Consider the following 20400-nt stretch of genomic DNA (forward strand, 5'->3'; position numbering starts at 1 on the left):
CATCCCTCATCAGCCTATGTAACTAAGGTGGTTCTCAAATTTTGGCAAACAATCCAAATCACCTACATGGTTTATAAATACCCAGATTCCTAGGATGCACAAGCACAGTTTTTGACCCACAGGTCCAGGATGTGAGTTAAGATGTTCTCCTCCACCATCCCAGGTACTAGAGATCAAATCTAGAGCCTTAAGCATGATAGATAAGTGCTCTACCACCAAGTTATAGTCCTTCGTTTATTTTTATTTTGAGGTAGGGTCTCACTAACTTGCCCAGGCTAGCCTCAAATTTGCAATCCTCCTGCCTCAGCCTCCCAAGTAGCTGGGATTACAGATTTGTACCATGGCACCTGGTGAGAATTTGCATTTTTATAAAGTTCCTAAGTGACCACATTTTAAAACGCACTCACTGTCTGTGGAAAAGATAACCCCATCCCTAGCTCCAGGGATAAATCCTGATTCTACATCCAAACCAAAGATGACAACCTCATTCTTTTTGCCAATGCTGAGTTCTTAAATAGTAATTATTATTAACCAATCAGCACCTGGCATGTCCCTGGAAACTCTTATAGCTCAGGGATGGGCAAATTCAATTTGAAGAGAAGAATTTTTTGTCCATTTTGGGGGATGAAGACAGTGGCTGGCTGACATTCTCTTCACTGACTCTTCTCGTCCATAAAGCTTATCTTCTTAACTGTTCTTATCAGCCAATTTACTACCATGATGAAAGCTAGCTTGGGGACTAAAGTGCCAAATATGGGGTAAGACTGAACACAGGACATCCCTTTTGCTGAATATAAAAATCATTTGGATATCACATTAATTTATTGAGCAAAAGCTAGTATATGTTGTGGTGTTATTCCCAACTCTAAGTGTGAATTTGTAGGTACAGTCCTCAGTGGCAAGTGATTTTTACACAAACTGTAGCAGAGGCAGCACAGTCTTAGTTCTAGCAGTTGAAACAATAGTTTCCTGATTCTAGCAAAAACAGCAGCATCCTTAGGGGCTATTTTTTTTAATATAGTTTGGAGAATTTATTCCTAGAAGGTCAGTCTGGGTTCATTTCTTCAACTCCCACAAAGATTCTTTTTTTCCCCTTGTTGGAAACTAGACCCAGGCCTTATGCATGCCAGATAGAAACGCTACCGACGAGTTATACCACCGCCCTTTAACAAGATTCTTAATCTCTCTGATAGAATGAATTCAGTTTGCCCCAATAGTAAGAACCCCAACTAAGTCAGGCACCATGGTACACACCTGTGATCCCACCAACTCAGGAGGCTGAGGCAGGAGGATCTCAAGTCTGAGACCAGCCTGGGAAACCTAGTAAGACCCTTTATCAAAATAGAAAATAAAAAAGGGCTGGGAATACAGCTCAGTGATAGAGTGCCCCTAGGTTCAATTCCTAGTACCAAAGGCAGGGGTCGGGCTCTAACCAATAAACAGTCCAACATTAAACATAACCCAATATTTACTATCATTGTCCCATAACACATGGCCCTTTCTTTCCATGTCTTTGCATCAACTCTTCCTTCAGTGTGGAGTACCTATCTCAAAATCATCCAATTTGCAAAAGTTATGAACTTCCTCTCTGATAAAGAGGAGTTGATCACAAAGAAAAGAGACTTGACAGAGGTGACAGCCCTAAAGAAATGAACAATGTGTCATCCGGTAGAGGAGAGACAGGCAAGAAGAAGACAGTTATTTTAAGTGTAAAGGACAACCTTCATAAAGACAGTAAGTAAGGTGTCACTTGCCACTAAGGACTGCACCTACAAATTCACAATTTCTTAGAATTGGAACCACAGCATATATTAGTTTTTGCTCAATAATGGTTAATCCAAGTTATTTTTACAATCAGTAGTCAGAATTTACTAAAAAATAATAATTGTGTACAAAAAATCTCCACTAAGAGCTACGTGGAAGATTCCTAGAGCTGAGATCAAAACCCCTGCTTACAATGCAGAAGGAAATATCTGAAAGAAAGATATCTGAAAAGATCAAAGGCACAGTACAAAAACTATTCTTCAAAAGTGCAAATTCTGGGTTGGATTGTAGCTCAGTGGTAGAGCACTTGCCTCTCACATATGAGGTACTGGGTTCGATCCTCAGCACCACATTAAAAATAAATAAAGGTGTCCATCTATAACTAAAAATATTTTTAAAGAGTGCAAATTCATATAAATAACTGTAAAGAAAAAGGATTTAAGTTGTTGAAATATCTAAACCTAGATGTTATTAAGAGAAAATTTCCCCCTAAAAATTCATTGATTCACAAAATATTATGCATCTAATACGCACTAAAATTCTAGATGCTGAGGATACAGAAAGGTCCTGGCTTTCACAAGGCTTGTATTCTAATTGAAGGAGAATTAGAACAAAGGTTTTAAGGACAGAACTGTAAATTAAAAACACGTGTTGCTGGGCTGGGGATGTGGCTCAAGCGGTAGCGCGCTCGCCTGGCATGCGTGCGACCCGGGTTCGATCCTCAGCACCACATACCAACAAAGATGTTGTGTCTGCCGAGAACTAAAAAATAAATATTAAAAATTCTCTCTCTCTCTCTCTCTCTCTCTCTCCTCTCTCACTTTCTCTTAAAAAAAACACGTGTTGCTGAGGATCATTTTAGCTTCTTTACCCATGGAATAATGATAGCCAAAATTTGTTGAGCTCTTGTTATATGTCAAAATCTGCTAAGTATTATACAATTATTACTTCATGTACCCTAATAGTAAACCTATGAAGTAAGTGTTAGTAGTACCAGTTAAGAATAAAGAGACTAAAACTACAGAGGTTAATTCACACAGTTAGTAAATGGGAGAGTCACAGGATTCAAAGTTAGGTCAGAGGCAGAGGTTTAACTATTACACAACATAGAAAGGATAAAAAATGACACAGAGCTTTGGTGAAATATGAGGTATGGAATTAATTTGGTAAGAGCCTTTTTTTTGTTTTTGGCTTTTCTTACCTCTTCCATATATAAGAAGGGGTTAGACACCCTAGGCTAATGTCATGTTCAGTTTCTGTTTCTATGATTTCAAGAATACAAAAAAAATATTCAGGTACCTAGACCAATTATTCATGGAAAGGTACTCTGAAGGCTGCCACTGTGGAGTTCTTAGCCACTAGCTGGGACCATGTGCTTCTCCGGCTTCATTAAGGGGCACATTAGCATCACATTAATTGGTAGAAACAGCTGTAGCACAAACCTCCAGCAGATAGAAGGCTGGAGGCACAGAGAACAAAGGGAGAGCAGGAAAGCAATGATTGGCTGACCTGGTGCTGGCTAGGTCAGGCCTGGCATTTGGTCCCTCTGCATTTCTAAGTTCTCATGAATGTGGATACCCAGGCAGCAGCCCAAAGCTTCTCTCATTTCCATCTCAATCTCCAGGAAGAATTACAATAAGAACAAGAGCTACTGAGGCAGAGAACAGATTCTGAATATTAAAGTGCACACTAGGCAGAAACTGGCAAAACAAAGAACAAGACACATTTTCCTTTTCAACCTAACAAAGTGTAACAGTTACCATACACCTGCCATACAAGCTCTTGATCATACAATATCTCTCTCTCTCTCTCTCTCTCTCTCTCTCTCTCTCTCTCTCTCTCAATATTTTTTAGTTGTAGATGGACACAATGCCTTTATTTATCATTATGTGGCGCTGAGGATAGCCCCTCACACAGTCTCTTTTGAGGAGCTTTTCCAAATCCCCTCAATTGTTTTTCACTTCTTCCTTTATCTCTATGGAAGTACATTACAGGAATCACAGGAATATAATGAATAAAGCACCGTCCCAACCTCAGTGAGCTAAATCTAATGGGGGAACCAGCATACACAGAGGGGATCTTGTAATCCAAGGATAACTAGTACCCCAAAACACTACTTCAACTATTCTTCAAAAGTGCAAATTCTTGGGCTGGGGATGTGGCTCAAGTGGTAGCGCTCTCGCCTGGCATGCGTGAGGCTCAGGTTCGATCCTCAGTACCACATACAAACAAAAATGTTGTGTCCGCCGAAAACTAAAAAAATAAATATTAAAATTCTCAAAAAAAAAGTGCAAATTCTGGGTTGGATTGTAGCTCAGTGGTAGAGCACTTGCCTCTCACATATGAGGCACTGGGTTCGATCCTCAGCACCACATTAAAAATAAATAAAGGTGTCCATCAATAACTAAAAATATTTTTTAAAGAGTGCAAATTCATATAAACAACTGTAAAGAAAAAGGATTTAAGTTGTTGAAATATATAAACCTAGATGTTATTAAGAGAAAATGAACAATGTGTCACCTGGCAGAGGAGGGACAGACAAGAAGAAGAGAGTTATTTTAAGTGTAAAGGACAACCTTCATAAAGGCAGCAAGGTGTCACTTGCCACTAAGGACTGCACCTACAAATTCAAGGTACCAAAATTTCTAATAAACCATCCCCCCAAATTGAGTGCATCTTTAATTGGGGGAGGGTGATTTATAAGGTAAATCTAAAGCAATTTTGATAATTATTTAACAAAATTTAAGTTATAATTGCCACTAAAGTAATTCTTAAAGAACATCTGTCACTTCACATTGGCTTTCAAAACATGTTGATAAGATCAATTATGTAACACATTTAAGAGCTTTACTAGTTTTCCCAAGGGTCTTTCTTAAATCCTCTGTTACTTAAATCATTATCTTCTGACCCTCCTATTATGTCATTACCCACATTAATTTCCCTTTCAGTTTTTTAAATTTAGTTTTTAACTGATGAATAAAATATACAAATTGCACACATTTATGGGATTTTCTTCAGTTTTAAAGTGGTCTAATTTTAAAATAGTTTGTGTGTGGTTCAAGCCATTCTCCAATATCACTCTATTTCAACTTCATAAAACTCTTCAATTTTCATTTTAGAATCTATTGGTACCATATTGTTAGATGTTCATCATCCTGCCATTAGAAGGGCACTTACTAATGAAAGGAGTGAAGAGGACAGAACCTAACAGTGAGCACAGAGGAATGTTAGAGTGGTACCTAATTATATAAATGGTCAGTCCCTATGGATATCAAGCAAATGTCTATACTTCTAATTAGAGTGCAAAAGATGAAGAAAGTGCTATGGAAATTCAAGAAACTTTTAAAATATTTGTTTAACAATTATTCTATTCAATAACTCAACAAATATTTATTGAGAGCCTACTACATGTCAGGCACGGTTCAAGATACTGAGAAATAAAGAAACAAAATACTCTCTTCTATGAACTTATAATCACGAATGGTGATGAAGACTGGGAATTCGCACATGGAAGAAATGATATACAAGTTGGATCTTGAAGAATTAAGAGTTTTAACAGAGAAGAAAAGGAATTCCAAGGTAAGGGAATAGGATGATATGATGTGAAATTGAAAAAAACAGAAAATCCTTTTAGACGATGGAGTAGGATCAGCAAACATGAGGCTGAAGAGGTAGCTGGGTAACAAGTTCCAATTGTTAAGTTCACTAAATAACAAATTAACTTGCATATTCTCCTACCAACAATGATGGCTTTGGAGCCAACAGCTACAGGATTAGAAAAATTATTCCAGGCAGAATAATGTTGAATAAGAGGGCAGAAAGACTGGCCTTCTAACTATTAGTTCAAAAATTACTAAAAAGCTGGGCATGGTGGCCATGCCTGTAATCCCAGCAGCTCCAGAGGTTGAGACAGGAGATCACAAGTTCAAAGCCAGCCTCAGCAACTTAGCAAGGCCAGCAATGCAGTGAGACCCTATCTCTAAATAATATACAGAAAAGGTCTGGGGATGGAGCCTGGGTTTGTGGCTCAGTGGTAGAGTGCTCACCTAGTATGCACGAAGCACTGGGTTCGATCCTCAGCACCACATAAATGTGAAATAAAGATAAGGTGTCTACCTAAAACACTAAAAAATAAATATTAAAAAAGAATATTAAAAACTAAAAAAAGGTCTGGGGATATCTCAGTGGTTAAGTGCCCCTGAGTTCAATCCCTGATACCAAAAAAAAAAAAAAGTTACTAAAAGCAACTGAACAGATGATTATAGCCTATACCTGAGCAGAAGGAACAAAGAAAGAGAAAGAAGTTCCAAAAAACTGCACTTCAGGGATTAAACTGACAAGGCTTAATAATCAATTTTACTGATATTATAGGTTTAATTCAGCAAATACTTCCAATACTGGTATGTTCCAGGCATTACACTAAGTGATGGGGTACAAGGGTAAACAAAAGAGACATGACTCTTAACTCCATTAAGCTGAAAGTCCTGATGTATAACAGTCAAGTAAATATACAATTATAATTTACAATTACAATATACAAATCATTACAAATGCCATTACAGAGAATAACAAAATGCTGCAAGAGGAAAACAAAGGGGGATCTTCTTTAGATGAGTAAGGTCCTCGATCAAAGTAGATACTGAATATTTATTCACAAAAGGAAGAAACGGAAGGAGGCAGAAGTCAGACTCTATGAAGAGCATTACCAGGGAGCAGCAGTATGAAGGTCCAGAAGAAAAACCTTCTCAAACTTTGTAGAACAGAGAGAGAAAAAAAAAAATGTTAGTCACTCTGAAGCACAGCCACTGAGGTGGAGAGTAGCACAAAAAGAAGTTAGAAAAACAAAAGTAAGGGCCAGGTCATTCAGAATCTTATAATCATGTATAGGATGTTCTATTTTCTTCTAAATGAAAGGGGGAAAAAACCTTAAATAAGTTTTAAGGAGAAAAACTCAGTTAAAAGGTTAGTGTACTAGTCCAGGGGTAAAGATTGAGATAATCTGGATCAGAGGGGTGATGACAGGAGAGGCAGATGGAATAAGAAAATGCATAATAAATACAACTGACAAGACTAGAAATGTAGTACATGTAGAAGAAAAGGAAGATGGAGGTGTCAGTGATGATAAACTTCTGGTTTGAGCAACTAAGGAAATAAAGATGTCACTTACTAAACCAGGATAACGAGGCCAGAACACGTTAATAGGACAAGATGAAGAATGTGATTTTAAAGTACAGTAAGTAAAAGACATTGATCTCTGGGTGAAACTATGGAGCAGGCAGCTGAACATAGGGGTCTAGAGGTAAGAAGAAAGATTCAGGCTAGAAACATCCAAGAAAATAAAGGAGTCATTATCTACAAACATCCAAAGGTAGGAGAACAAGGAAAATCAAGAAGGAAGAACATCCTGGAAGACTAGAAGAGAATTCTCCCTTGGGGCATTCTAACATTTAAATTCAAGGTAGAAAAAGGCAATACAATAAAGAGGAATGACAGAGGTAGGAAACAACAAGGTAAGAGATATCTTGCTGTGTTGCCTAGGCTGGTCTTGAACTCCTTGGCTCTCCTGCCTCATTCTTCTGCCTCATCCTTCAAAGTAGCCACCACCACACCCAGCAGAGAACACCATTATAAAGAGGAAGTAATCAAGAATGGCAACTGATGAGAGGTCCAGCGAGGTGGCACTCGACTATAATTCCAGCAGCTCAGGACATTGAGGCAGGAGGATCAAGAGTTCAAAGCCAGCCTCAGCAAAAGCAAGGTGCTAAGCAACTCAGTGAGACCCTGTCTCTAAATAAAATAAAAAATAGGGCTGGGGGTGTGGCTCAGTGGTCAAAACACACCCCACCCACTGCCAAAACAAAAAACTGATGAGAGGTCCAGTGAGATGGTAATGAAAAGGGAATTCTATGGGATACCCAGGCACCATGAACCATTTTTTTTTTTTTTTGGAACTGGGGATTAAACTCAGGATCATTCAACCACTGAGCCACATCCCCAGCCCTTTTTACTTTATATTTAGAGATAAGGTCTCATTGAGTTGCTTAAGGCGTTGATAAGTGGCTGAGGCTGCCCTTAAACTTGTGATCCTCCTGCCTCACAGTCCTGAGCCCCTGGGATTACAGTGTGTGCCAACACTCCCAGAACCACCTAGATGAAAAAAATACATCAGTGCCTATGAAGTGGCCATGCAAACCAAAATGAAATAAAACAAAAAACCTAAATCTGATCGAGTGTGGGAGGCCAAGTAGCATGAGAGGGTGTCAGTCTCCCCTACTGAGGGGTGTGGCATCCTGAGGTCATGCTTCTGGATAGCCCTGGTCTTCTAGGGTTCCAGCGAGTGACTGTGTCTCCTACATGGGCATGCCTTCCAACATCCCCATGGGTGGAGCTATGCTCACCTATTCCTTAGTAATATTACCCCTGCCCTGTTTGGGATAGAATGTTCCATGGAAATGCCTTTTGTGTGTCCCCTTCTCTTACTCTGCCCTTGGGTGTGGCCTACCTAGATGGCAGTCAACCTGCTGACAGCAGACATTATGAAGCTAGACTCAACCCCCTGAAACCTGACCCAGTGCCTCATTTGAATAACTTCTCAATAAAAGGGATCTGCCCTTAAGGTCAGAAGAGCGACACAGCACCCTCAAAGAAAAAGGTATTTCTGTCTCTCTCTCTTTTTCTTTTAAGAGAGAGAGAGAATTTTAATATTTATTTTTTAGTTTTCGGCGGACACAACATCTTTGTTGGTATGTGGTGCTGAGGATCGAACCCAGGCGGTACGCATGCCAGGCGAGCACGCTACCGCTTGAGCCACATCCCCAGCCCAATATCTTTATTATTTTTTTTTTCTTTTTGGTGGTACTGGGGATTGAACCCAGGGCCTTGTGCATGCTAGGCAAACACTCTACCAACTGAGCTATGCCCCCAGCTATTTCTGTCTCTTGTATGGTTATTTCACACAGCCCAGTTAGCCCAGTTCCCTTCAAGTGACCCCTGAGTGTTTTAGTCACGTGCAACCCAGCAATCAAACTTATAAATATAGCTATTAATTTACAAGAAATATGTAGGACCAAGGAACTTGTTAAATTGTGGGATACAAAATCCACAGGGAGTAACCTACAGAACAGTGTGATTTCCTCAACAAGTAAATTGAAAGGAGGGGGAAAAAGAGATTGAGAGGGAATTTAGAGATACCTAAAGACACAAAAGATGTGTAACGTGCAGGCCTTACTTGGTTTTGTTCCAAACTGATTAAGAAAATAAATAAAAATCAGCATGACATCTGAGTCACAACTTAATTTCTTTTTTGTACCAAGTATTAAACCCAAGGTGCTTTACCACCGATATCCCCAGCCCTTTGTTTTTTGTTGTTGTTGTTGTTTGGTTGGTTGGTTGTTTTTTTTTTTATTTTTTTGAGACAAGGTCTTGCTGAGTTGCTTAGGGCCTCACTAAATTTCGAAGGCTGGCTTTGAGCTTATGATCCTCCTGCCTCAGCCTCCCAAATCACTGGGATTATAGGTGTGCACCATCATGCCCAGCACACCTGAATATTTTGATGATATTATGGAATGACTGAGTATGGAGGAGAGGAGCTACGTTTTTTTTTTTGTTTGCTTTTTTTTTTTTTTTTAAAGAGAGAGAGAGAGAGGAGAGAGAGAGAGAGAGAGAATTTTTAATATTTTATTTTTTAGTTCTCAGCGGACACAACATCTTTGTTGGTATGTGGTGCTGAGGATCGAACCCGGGCCGCACGCATGCCAGGCGAGCGCGCTACCGCTTGAGCCACATGCCCAGCCCCTGCTTTTTTTCTTTTAAGTAGACAATGGGGTCATCAGTGGCCTTAGCAAGAGCACTTGTAATGAGGTGGTGGGGTAGAAGTAGAGTGAAACAGGCTGCGGAGTAAATAGGGGTAAAGAACTAGAAGCAGCAATTGTAAACAGCTACTTAAGATGACTAGCTTTGAAGGAGAGCAGAGAGGGTTTAGCTAGTGTCTGACATGGGATCTCAGGAACACTTGTGTTTCGTGGAGAAGAAGAAAGTTGTTTTCCTTTAAATAGAATGTCTGAATATTGCTATAAAAACTCTGTAGAAAACAAAATTTAAAGAAGACATAAAGAGATTCCCAAAAAGGGACCATGGGAAGGAATCCAAAAGCATGTGGAGCCCTTTCCTAGAAAAGGGATCACTTCTTTTGTCATCAAAGAAGGGTGTCTTAGTCTGTTTTCTGTTGCTGATAACAAAATAACTGACTAGGTAATTTTTAGAAAACAGAGATTAACTGGCTCACAGTTTTAGAGACTAGTAAATTCAAAAGCAGGGTACTGGTGAGTGCTCCATGCTGCTTTAACTCAAGCAGGGAAGTGTAGAAGAGGCAAAACACAAGGGACTCTCCCTTTAAAACAACTTATTCTTCTGATAACTAATCCAGTCCCATTAGTCCCTCTCAATGACCTAATCATCCCTTAAAGGCCCAATTCCCAACATCACAACAGCCATCAAATTTCAATATGAGTTTTGTAGAGGACAGACAATATTCAAACCATAGCAAAGGGGCAGAGGCAAGAATGGATACAAATACAAGTAGATCTTTAGATTTTAAACAGTGGGAATGCAGGGCACTATTTCATCTATAATATGTGAGGACAAGGCAGGGCATGGGGTCGGAAAGTGAGAAGAAGAGAAAGAAGGTGGTAGGTGAAGAATCAGGGAAAAACTGAAGAAAAGTGTGCAATTTTCAGGGATAGAAAACAAGGAGATACATAGCTTGTGGAAAAGGGAAATTAATCAATTAAATAGAACAACTTCTGAGGAAATCATTTAAAAAAAAGGCTGCAGAGTTATTTTCAGTTTGCAAATATTAAATCCTCTCAAAGAGCCCATTAGATCTTGTACCCCTTGATCCAATAATCCTACCTATGGAAATGTATTCTAAAGGAATTTCTGAAAGGAGAAAGCTATATGCAAGATTATAGGAAAAACACTGTATACTGTATACATTGATATGTGTATATCAATGTAATTTATAATAAAAAAAGCATAAGCGGTTGTGATAGTTTTATGTGTCACCTTGGTTAGACTATAGTTTCCACTTATTCAATTAAATGCTAATCCAAAGGAGGCTGAGACAGGAGGGTCGCAAGTTCAAAGCCAGCCTCAGCAATTTAGCAAAGCCCTGCCTCAAAATAAAAAATAAAAAGGGCCAGGAATGTAGCTCAGTGGTTGAGCATCCCTAGGTTCACTTCAAAAATAAATAAACTAATTAACTAAAAACAACACTAATCCTGGTGTATGCTATAAAGTAATATAGATGCAATTAATGTGTAGAATCAATTGACCTTAGGTATCCTCTGTAATTGTGTGGATTTAACCCTGTTGAAAGACCTTAAGAACAAAACTAAGGAAAAAGAATTCCCCTATTGGTTTCACTTCTCTAGGAGAACCCCAACTGACAAAATAGTTTGAGGATAATTATGAAATGTAATCCTAAATTTTATAGTAAAAATGAAGGAGTAACATGACAAGAATAATTATAGGACAAGAAAAAAGGGCAAACTCTGTTCTATACTATAGCTATGCAAAGATGTATGTTTATATAAACCAAAAAAGAGAAACAGAGCTTGTTAGAATGAAAGTATCATAACTGAATTTTAAGTGAATTAAAAGTGCTACAAAGCAAGTGTGTAGAATAGAGTTCTGTTATTTTAATGGAAGAATATTATGTCTGTTAACCCTTAGAAATGTGAGGCACTTTAAAGAAAATAATACTAATCTAAAAGAAAACCGCCACTGTTTTTCGACTGACTTGAATTGTAGTATAAAGAACTGACCCTGTAGAAGGCAAAGGACCTCAATCTAATGTCATTTGTTAGTAATGTGATATTCCTCAATTCAAATGAAAAAAAAAAAAAAATACCCAGAATGGTTGGTGATCTTAAGAATTTTCCGGCCAGGCATAGTGGCACACACCTGTAATCCCAGTGCATGGGAGGCTGAGGCAGGAAGATTGCAAATTCAAAACCAATTTCAGCAATTTAGCAAGGCCCTAAGCAACTTAGAGAGACAAAAAAAAAAAAAAGAAAGAAAGAAAGAAAGAAAAAAAAATCCACACTCCTAGAAAGCATCAGGGCATGCCTTCAACTTTTATTCAGGTTAGAGGTACTTGCACTAGGCAGCTATATATTTAGCACATTGAGGTTTCTTCTTTTCTACCCTCTCAGATAGATACTAAAAGGATTCCTTTATATTTGTTAAACTTGGAAAAAAACAAATTTTCTTACTAAAGAAGTCATATGCAGCATGACCTAGCATGCACAAGGCCCTATGTTCAATCACTAGGACCAAAAAAAAAAGAAAGGAAGGAAGAAAAGGTGTGGATCAGAGTTTGTGTGTATGCTTTCATTCATTCATTAAAAAAATGAGTGCCCACTATATGCTAGGCACTGGAAATACAACAGTGAAGCAAAAAAAGATACTTTTATTTTAAGGAAAAGGGTACTATATTAAAACTTTTTCTCTTTAAGAGCCATGTCATAAAGTTAAATGATTCTCTGAAGTTTAGGATCTAGTAGGGCAAATAAACATTAATCAAATAAAGCCATAGAGAAGCAGGTATGGCTCTATGTATATGCTAACATGTTTAATAGTAGAGTATTCTGATACCTGAAACTTATTTTGAAATGATTCAAAATAATACGGATTAATGAACACATTCAAGGATGAACAGACATGCAATAAAGCAAATACAGCAAAATATCATAGAATCTAAATAATAGATGTTAGTGTACATATTCCCCATCCCTGTATTTTATTATTTATTTATTTATTTGTGGTGGTGGGTATTGAACCCATGGCCTTGAGCATACAAGGCAAGCACTCTACCAACTGAGCTATACCCACAACCCTAGCATTTTATAATTTAAAAAGAACTTTTTAATCAATACCCAAAAATCAAAGGCATTTCTATATCAGTGACAAATCCACAGAAAGGGAAACAAAGAAAACCACCCCATTTTCAATACGCTCAAAAAAACAAAAAAATACTTGGGAATCAACTTAAGGAAAGCGGTGAAAGATCTATATAATGAAAATTACAGAACCCTAAAGAAAGAAATTAAAGAAGATCTTAGAAGATGGAAAGGTCTACCTTGCTCTTGGATAGGCAGAATTAATATTATCAAAAGGACCATACTTCCAAAAGCACTACACAGATTTAATGCAATTCTGACCAAAATTCCAATGACATTCCTCACAGAAATAGAAAAAGCAATCATGAAATTCATCTAGAAAAATAAGAGACCCAGAATAGCTAAATCAATCCTTAGCAGGAAGAGTGAAGCAGGTGGCATCACTATATCAGACCTCAAACTATACTACAGAGCAATAGTAACAAAAACAGCATGGTATTGGCACCAAAACAGACTGGTAGACCAATGGTACAGAACAGAGGACACAGAGACTAACTCACAAAACTACAATTATCTTATATTAGACAAAGGTGCCAAGAACATGCATTGGATAAAAGATAGCCTCTTCAACAAATGGTGCTGGGAAAACTGGAAATCCATATGCAACAAAATGAAATTAAACCCCTATCTCTCACCATTCACAAAACTCAACTCAAAATGGATCAAGGACTTAGGAATAAAACCAGAGAACCTGCATCTAATAGAAGAAAAAGTAGGCTTTAATCTCCCTCATGTGGGATTAGGCCCCAACTTCCTTAATAAGATTCCTGTGGCCCAAGAATTAAAATCAAAAATCAATAAATGGGATGAACTCAAACTAAAAAGTTTCTTCTCAGCAAAAGAAACAATCTGTGAGGTGAATAGAGAACCTACATCTTGGGAGCAAATCTTTACCCCTCACACATCAGATACAGCACTAATCTCTAGGGCATATAAAGAACTCAAAAAGCTAAGCACGAAAAAAACAAACAATCCAATAACAAGTGGGCCAAGGACCTGAACACACACTTCTAAGAAGATGATGTACAATCAACAAATACATGAAAAATGATCATCATCACTAGCAATTAGAGAAATGCAAATCAAAACCAGTCTAAGATTTCATCTCACTACAGTCAGAATGGGAGCTATTATGAAGACAAACAACAATAAGTGTTGGTGAGGATGTGGGGGAAAACGTACACTTATACACTGCTGGTGGGACTGCAATTGGAGCAGCCAATATGGAAAGCAGTATGGAGATTTCTTGGAAAATTGGGAATGGAACCACCATTTGACCCAGCTATCCCCCTCCTTGCTCTATACCTGAAGACTTAAAAACAGCATACAACAGGGACACAACCACATTAATGTTTATAGCAGCACAATTCACAATAGCTAAACTAGTTGCCTTTCAATTGATGAATGGATAAAAAAAAATGTGGCATATATACACAATGGAATACTACTCAGCATTAAAAGAGAATAAAATCATGGCATTTCCAGGTACATGGATGGAGGTTGAGAAGATAATGCTAAGTGATGTTAGCCAATCCCAAAAAACCAAATGCCAAATGTTTTCTTTGATATAAGAAGGCTGATTCATAGTGGGATACAGAGTGGGAGCACGGGAGGAATAGACAAACTCCAGATAGGGCAGAGGGGTTGGAGGGGAAGGAGGGGGCATGGGGTTAATAATGATGGTGGAATGTGATGATCATTATTATCCAAAATACAGGTATGAAGTCACGAATTGATGTGAATATACTGTGTATACAACCAGAGGTATGAAAAATTGTGCTCTATATGTGTAATAAGAATTGTAATGCATTCTGCTGTCACATATAAATAAAAAAATTTTAAAAAAGAACTTTGAAACATACATAAAAGTTGAAAGAAGTTTACAACAGAAGTTTCAAGATGAGTTAACTCAGAGGAGAATTTTGTATTAAGGATATCCAGAGGCAGGATCAAGACCACTTACAAACTTGAAATAATCAATTTGTTCCTCAATATTTATCTGTGTGTTTGTTTTAACTGACAAAAGAATATTCTGCTCTCAAGACACTATGTTTAAAAGTGCTGGTTCATGAGGGCTCCATGGCTTAGTTGGTTAAAGCGCCTGTCTTGTAAAAGTGCTGGTTCATGTCCTTATTTTGATTCTCTATGGTGGGGGGCTGCAGGAAGGCTTTGGCAATTACTAATTGCCTCAGGAACCTGGATTTTTTTTTTTAAACCTGGAATTATTTAGAAGTCAAGGGAAAATAAAGGAAATGCCACTGGTCAAGGGAGTACACAAATGAATGATCAGGAGAAGAGCAAACACCAGATTTGGAGACAGAAGATTTGAATTAAAGATTCCAGTTTGCAACCTCTCAGCTTTATTATCATGCACAAGCCACCTAACATCTCTTCATCTATAAAAATATAGTATCTTATGGGCTGGGGATGTGGCTCAAGCGGTAGCGCGCTCGCCTGGCATGCGTGCGGCCCGGGTTCGATCCTCAGCACCACATACAAACAATGATGTTGTGTCCGCCGAGAACTAGAAAATAAATATTTAAAATTCTCTCTCTCTCTCTCTCTCCTCTCTCACTCTCTCTTTAAAAAAAAAAAAAAATATAGTATCTTAGAGCAGAATTCAATTATGAGACTGTATGTGAAAGTGTGTGTATATATGTCACTGTATACACACACACACACACACACACACACATCAAATATCTCTAGGCTACTCAAGAAATTTAAATTTTCAGAAGTATATCATTATGGATTTTTCCAGTTTGATCATCTGGTTTTTGTTTATTCTTCTTAAGTTGCTTTATAAATTTATAAAGATATCTTCTTGAGATTAACTATCAAATAAAATATCAAATAAAATCCATTCTGAGGGGCTGGGGGTAGATTAGTGGTAGAACACATTGATGAGCTGAGTTCAACATCCAGTGCCAAATTTAAAAAAAAAAAAAAAAATCTACCCTGAAAACCTCATACTCTGGGCTAGACGACTCCAGCTGAGAAAAAATTTTAAATAAAAGAGGATGGTATGAAATAGTAATTATCCAACAGGTGATAGAGGATTAAGAGTCTGTCCAACTATATAAAGTCCCATTCCACCCATAACCCAACCTGGAAATTTATAAATTGTGCTCTTCTAGTCCACTGGGAATTCTTTCTATAGTGAAATGCTGTTACTGATGGACTATGTCCTACTGTATTATAGGGAAAGGGTGATGGCAGAAGGTTAAGAATCATTGTTACAAATATTTGAGCTGGGGAAATTGATATCAAATTCAACAGATCTATATGACACCTAAGGAAAACTGAGGCTTAGGGTGACTTATTTGACTTGCTATAATCACACAATAAATAATCATTAAAATATCTGCAAATTCCAGCTTGATGTCTCCAAATTGCCTCAGTTGTACAAGAGCATAAAGGAATCTCTTACAGGAATGAAAAAAGTACACACACACACATTTTAGAATTCAATAAAAAATCAAATATAAAGTGCTTGGTACTATGAAAGTCTTCATTCAGTAAAAGACTATTTGAAGCAGGGAGTGGTGGTTCACACCCAATCCCAGCAACTCTGGAAGCTGTGGAAGGAGGATTTGTGAATTCAAAGTTATCCTCAGCAACTTGGCAAGACATTTAGCAACTCATTGAGACCCTGTCTCTAAATAAAATGCAAAAAAAGACTGGGGATGTGGTCCAATGGTTAAACGCCCTTGGGTTCAATCCCCGGTATGAAAAAAAATAAATAAATAAAATATTTTTGAAGGGATGTGGGTGTAGCTCAGTGGTAGGACCAAGCATGCTAGGCAAGTGTTCTAAGTTCCATGGCAATGAAGCTGATGATGTTGATTTGTTCCTGAGCTCATTTATCCCCAAAATACAATGAGGTTAAGGAGCAAAGGTTACTGAGAAACAGGGAGATCACTATGCCAAACTCATTTTTCAAAAAGATAAGAAGGAAATAGATGAAATTATAATATTGGTATGATAAAATTCTGATGAATTTGTTAGAGGTATTTTAATCTCTAATCTCCAAATTTTGTGTAAGAAAAATTTACTCTTTCATACTAAAAGAAATATAAACATATCTTTAAGACAAACAAGATGGTTTAGGTAAACACTCAACTTGGAAGAGAAAGTATCTGAAAATATTTTAGGTTGCTGGACCCTGCTTACTAACTCCTGGGGGGGGGGAATCCCAGCAATTAAGAATTCTAAGAACCCCAAACTTAAAAACACCTTTGGAGGTCATTTACTGCAAACTTCCAGCTAAGAGCCAATATCAGCCAAACACTTTCCAGCTTACCAACTGCTATACATAAATTCACAGAGCTAGCTTGATTCTCACAATCCTGTAAAGGAGTGAGACAGCTATGGCATAATGAGAAACATCAGTTCAAGTCAGAAAGATCTGGCTTCAAATCATAAATATGATGTATAGCCTCAGGCAATTAAATTAACCTCTCAGTTTTCTCTTCTATAAAATGAAGGCAAAAGAACACCTGTCCTAGATAACCTAGGGAATTGTTTGAAGAACAATGTGAGATCTTATTAGTGAAAGTACCTTAGACACTATACAAAAGGCCTTTCATCATCTGGATCCTGTCTCTGCTTTCACCACTCCCCACCTTGAGTCCCACCATCTAAGCATTCTAAACTACTCAGGGTTCCCCACACAGGCTCTTGAATCTTCTGGCTCTCCTAACTGCTCTTCTAGAGGCCCTTCCTCTCCCCTGTTGCTACCCCTCCTCCACTGTTCCTGGTTAACCCCTGTTGATGTTTCAGAACACTTCTGAGGTGTCACTTCCTTTAACAAGGCTTTCTAGGCCACCCCCATTTTAAGTAGGGTAGATGCTCTTCTTTTGTGTTCACACTGCACCCACACATATCACCTTGTGTCATTTTTGACTCAATAGAGTATAATTGTCTATATACATGTCTGCTTCTCCAGGAAAGGATAAATTCAAGAGTAGGAAATGGGTATGATTTGTCTATTTCCTCAGAGTGAGAGACAATGCCAGATATCTAATGTGCCGGATGTTTAATATACATTTAGCAAATGAATGAACTTTAAATGGCAATGAAATCACTTGTTTTCATACAATAGACATGAATATTATAAGACAGTGCTTTTCAACTTTATTTGCATATTAGAATCCCCTGTAAACTTTTTTTAAAGTAAATTTGAGATAGAACCCAGGCTACTGAACTTTTAAAAAAACCTTTGTAAGGGCTGGGGATGTGGCTCAAGCGGTAGCGCGCTCGCCTGGCATGCGTGCGGCCCGGGTTCGATCCTCAACACCACATACAAACAAAGATGTTGTGTCTGCCGAAAACTAAAAAATAAATATTAAAATTCTCAAAAAAAACCAAACACTGCTATACATAATTTTAAGTCATAAAATTACAACTATTCCATCACACATCTATATAGCTCAACATTGATTCACATATTTTACTAATCTTCACAACTCTGTGTATTATTATCTTTTTTCCAAATGAAGAAATAGAGATTTAAATAAGTATAAAAGTTGCTCTTTGCCTCACTTCAAATTTAGTGCTTTTTTTTTTTTTTACATCTATCTCCTTCTCTAGAAAATGGCAGGTAATATTGCAGTAATACACAAAGTTCTATAAGGACAAGGGTTCAAATGAGAAATATATCAATCCCAGCTTTGTGGGAATCAGGAAGGGAATAGGAGGCTGGGCCTGAAGATCTAGTATAGGCAGACAGATGAGGGAGAAGCCATGTATATGTTGGCATTGCCATTCATCATCCCCAGAGATTCAAAAGGCAGATTCTATAAAGGAGAAAAATGCTCTTGTCAGCCTCAGTTGGTACCTACCCAGTATGAAAGGAAAAAGGACACTGGAAAGGGTTGGAAGTGGAAAGGTCAAGGAAGAAAGCCCCATAAGTAAGAATAGATTTCCGAATGCTACATGCAAATTACTTAACCCTGACTCCATGAATAAGAGCCAAGACATAATGGACTTACATAACTAAGACTTAGATCAATTCTAGATAATTAATCAATACCATACAAAATTAATTAAAGAGAGATCAATAAACCTCTGGTTCTTTCTAGACTTATTACTACACAATTCTTCAAGAGGGGATAATCTGGAGAATCCTGAAGAATAAATGATATCCCCCATCTCAAAGATAGAAGAGTAAAAGAAAAGAAATTATTCCTGAGAGGAAGAGCTTAAAGGCAGAAAAATGCAATACATAATGCTAATAAATTCATGATGGCAAAAGGAAATGAACATTCAGTCACAGGTGACTCAGAATGTCATATAAAACCTAATCTTATAGCTTCTGTAAAGAAATGTTATCTTCAAAGTATGCAGTCATGACCATCTGATAAAAAGTTTAATCAGCAAATTTTTTTTCTAGTTTAAACTGTGGACTTTAATTAAGGTTTTCTTAGAGAGAAAAAGTAAAGAAGGAATATAAAAGGATGCTTTGAGTGCCCCAAAGTTTAGCTTGATAGAGTTCAAAAGTCAGTCTATAGTGGCAAAAGTAAAGTACTACATTTAGAATTTTAAAATGTGTTTGTAAATCAATATTCAGGCACTTGCTAATTATGAGCTTTTGAATAAGCCAACATTTATGTGATCCTCAGTCTCCTAACACATAAAATGGGAATACCTACCTCACAGGGCTACTAAGAAGACTGAACAAAGTAACACCCAGGAATGATATTATTTTTCCTGTGTGAATGATAAATGTAAAAAATACAAATCCATCTTCACCAATCTTTGCAATGCACAAAAGAGACCAGACTAAATGGAAAGAAATTTTATTTTAACTCTCACAGCAACATATTTATTTGTAAAACATTCCTATATCCTCTATATGGAAATATGAAAGCAACCTGAGGACTGAAAATAGCACATAGCTGCCAAAGTCAGATGGACATAGGCTGCCACTTACTTGCAGAAAAGCCTGAACAAGTTTCCTTTTCCAGTATGAGCCTTAGCTTCTTTTTCTATAAAAGATACCAGCAATCATCTTATGTGGTTATTCAGAGAATTAGAAAAAACTTGTTAAACAGCTAACAGAGTGTCTGTAACAGAACAGGTGTTCAATAATGTAAGCAACTGTTAATAGTTATTACCACTTAAAAACTAGCTAATAAATTATGGTTTTCAAAGGTTTCTTTATACTCAATATTTTATTTAGTTGCTTCATAACCCTGTAAGCTAGCCACAGCAACTGTTACTATTCCCATCTTAGAGTTAGGACAAAAGACATAAAACTACAAGGTCATGCAGTAAGACAGATACTAAATTAAGGTCCCCTAACTTTACCCCACTATGAATTATAACATTACTCCTCAATAATTAAAATATCTATGAAGAGGTATATTCTTTGGATCACCTTAAACATCAAACTTTCTGATTATGACTTAGAAAGATTTAAAAAGAAAGAGAAAATTCATTAAAAACAACAATAGTAGAATTCAGAATTGTCCCAAATTGGCAACTATTGATTCTACCTTGTTTTTTTGGTTTTCCCCAACAAAGCCAGTGAATGCTTAAAATTATTTTTTTTAATTTGCTTACCAAAATAATTGTTTGAAAAACTTATCCCTAAATTAAGAAAAAAATAATACAAAGACAGCTTTCTCCCTCCTATACAATCATATTCTTTTTTTTTAAGAGCGAGAGAGAG

At 37.3% G+C, this 20400-nt stretch overlaps 1 protein-coding gene and 1 non-coding gene across 2 annotated transcripts in view; both read right to left on the bottom strand.

Annotated features, from left to right (window-relative positions):
- Positions 1 to 20400, bottom strand: part of Pak1 (p21 (RAC1) activated kinase 1) — a 147781-nt gene that overhangs the window by 123302 nt on the left and 4079 nt on the right. The window lies entirely within an intron of this gene.
- Positions 8615 to 8687, bottom strand: Trnaa-agc (transfer RNA alanine (anticodon AGC)). Its single transcript has one exon. It is a non-coding gene; the product is annotated as a tRNA-Ala (tRNA).

Source organism: Urocitellus parryii, chromosome 4 (assembly GCF_045843805.1).
Source record: "Urocitellus parryii isolate mUroPar1 chromosome 4, mUroPar1.hap1, whole genome shotgun sequence".
NCBI lineage: Eukaryota > Metazoa > Chordata > Mammalia > Rodentia > Sciuridae > Urocitellus > Urocitellus parryii.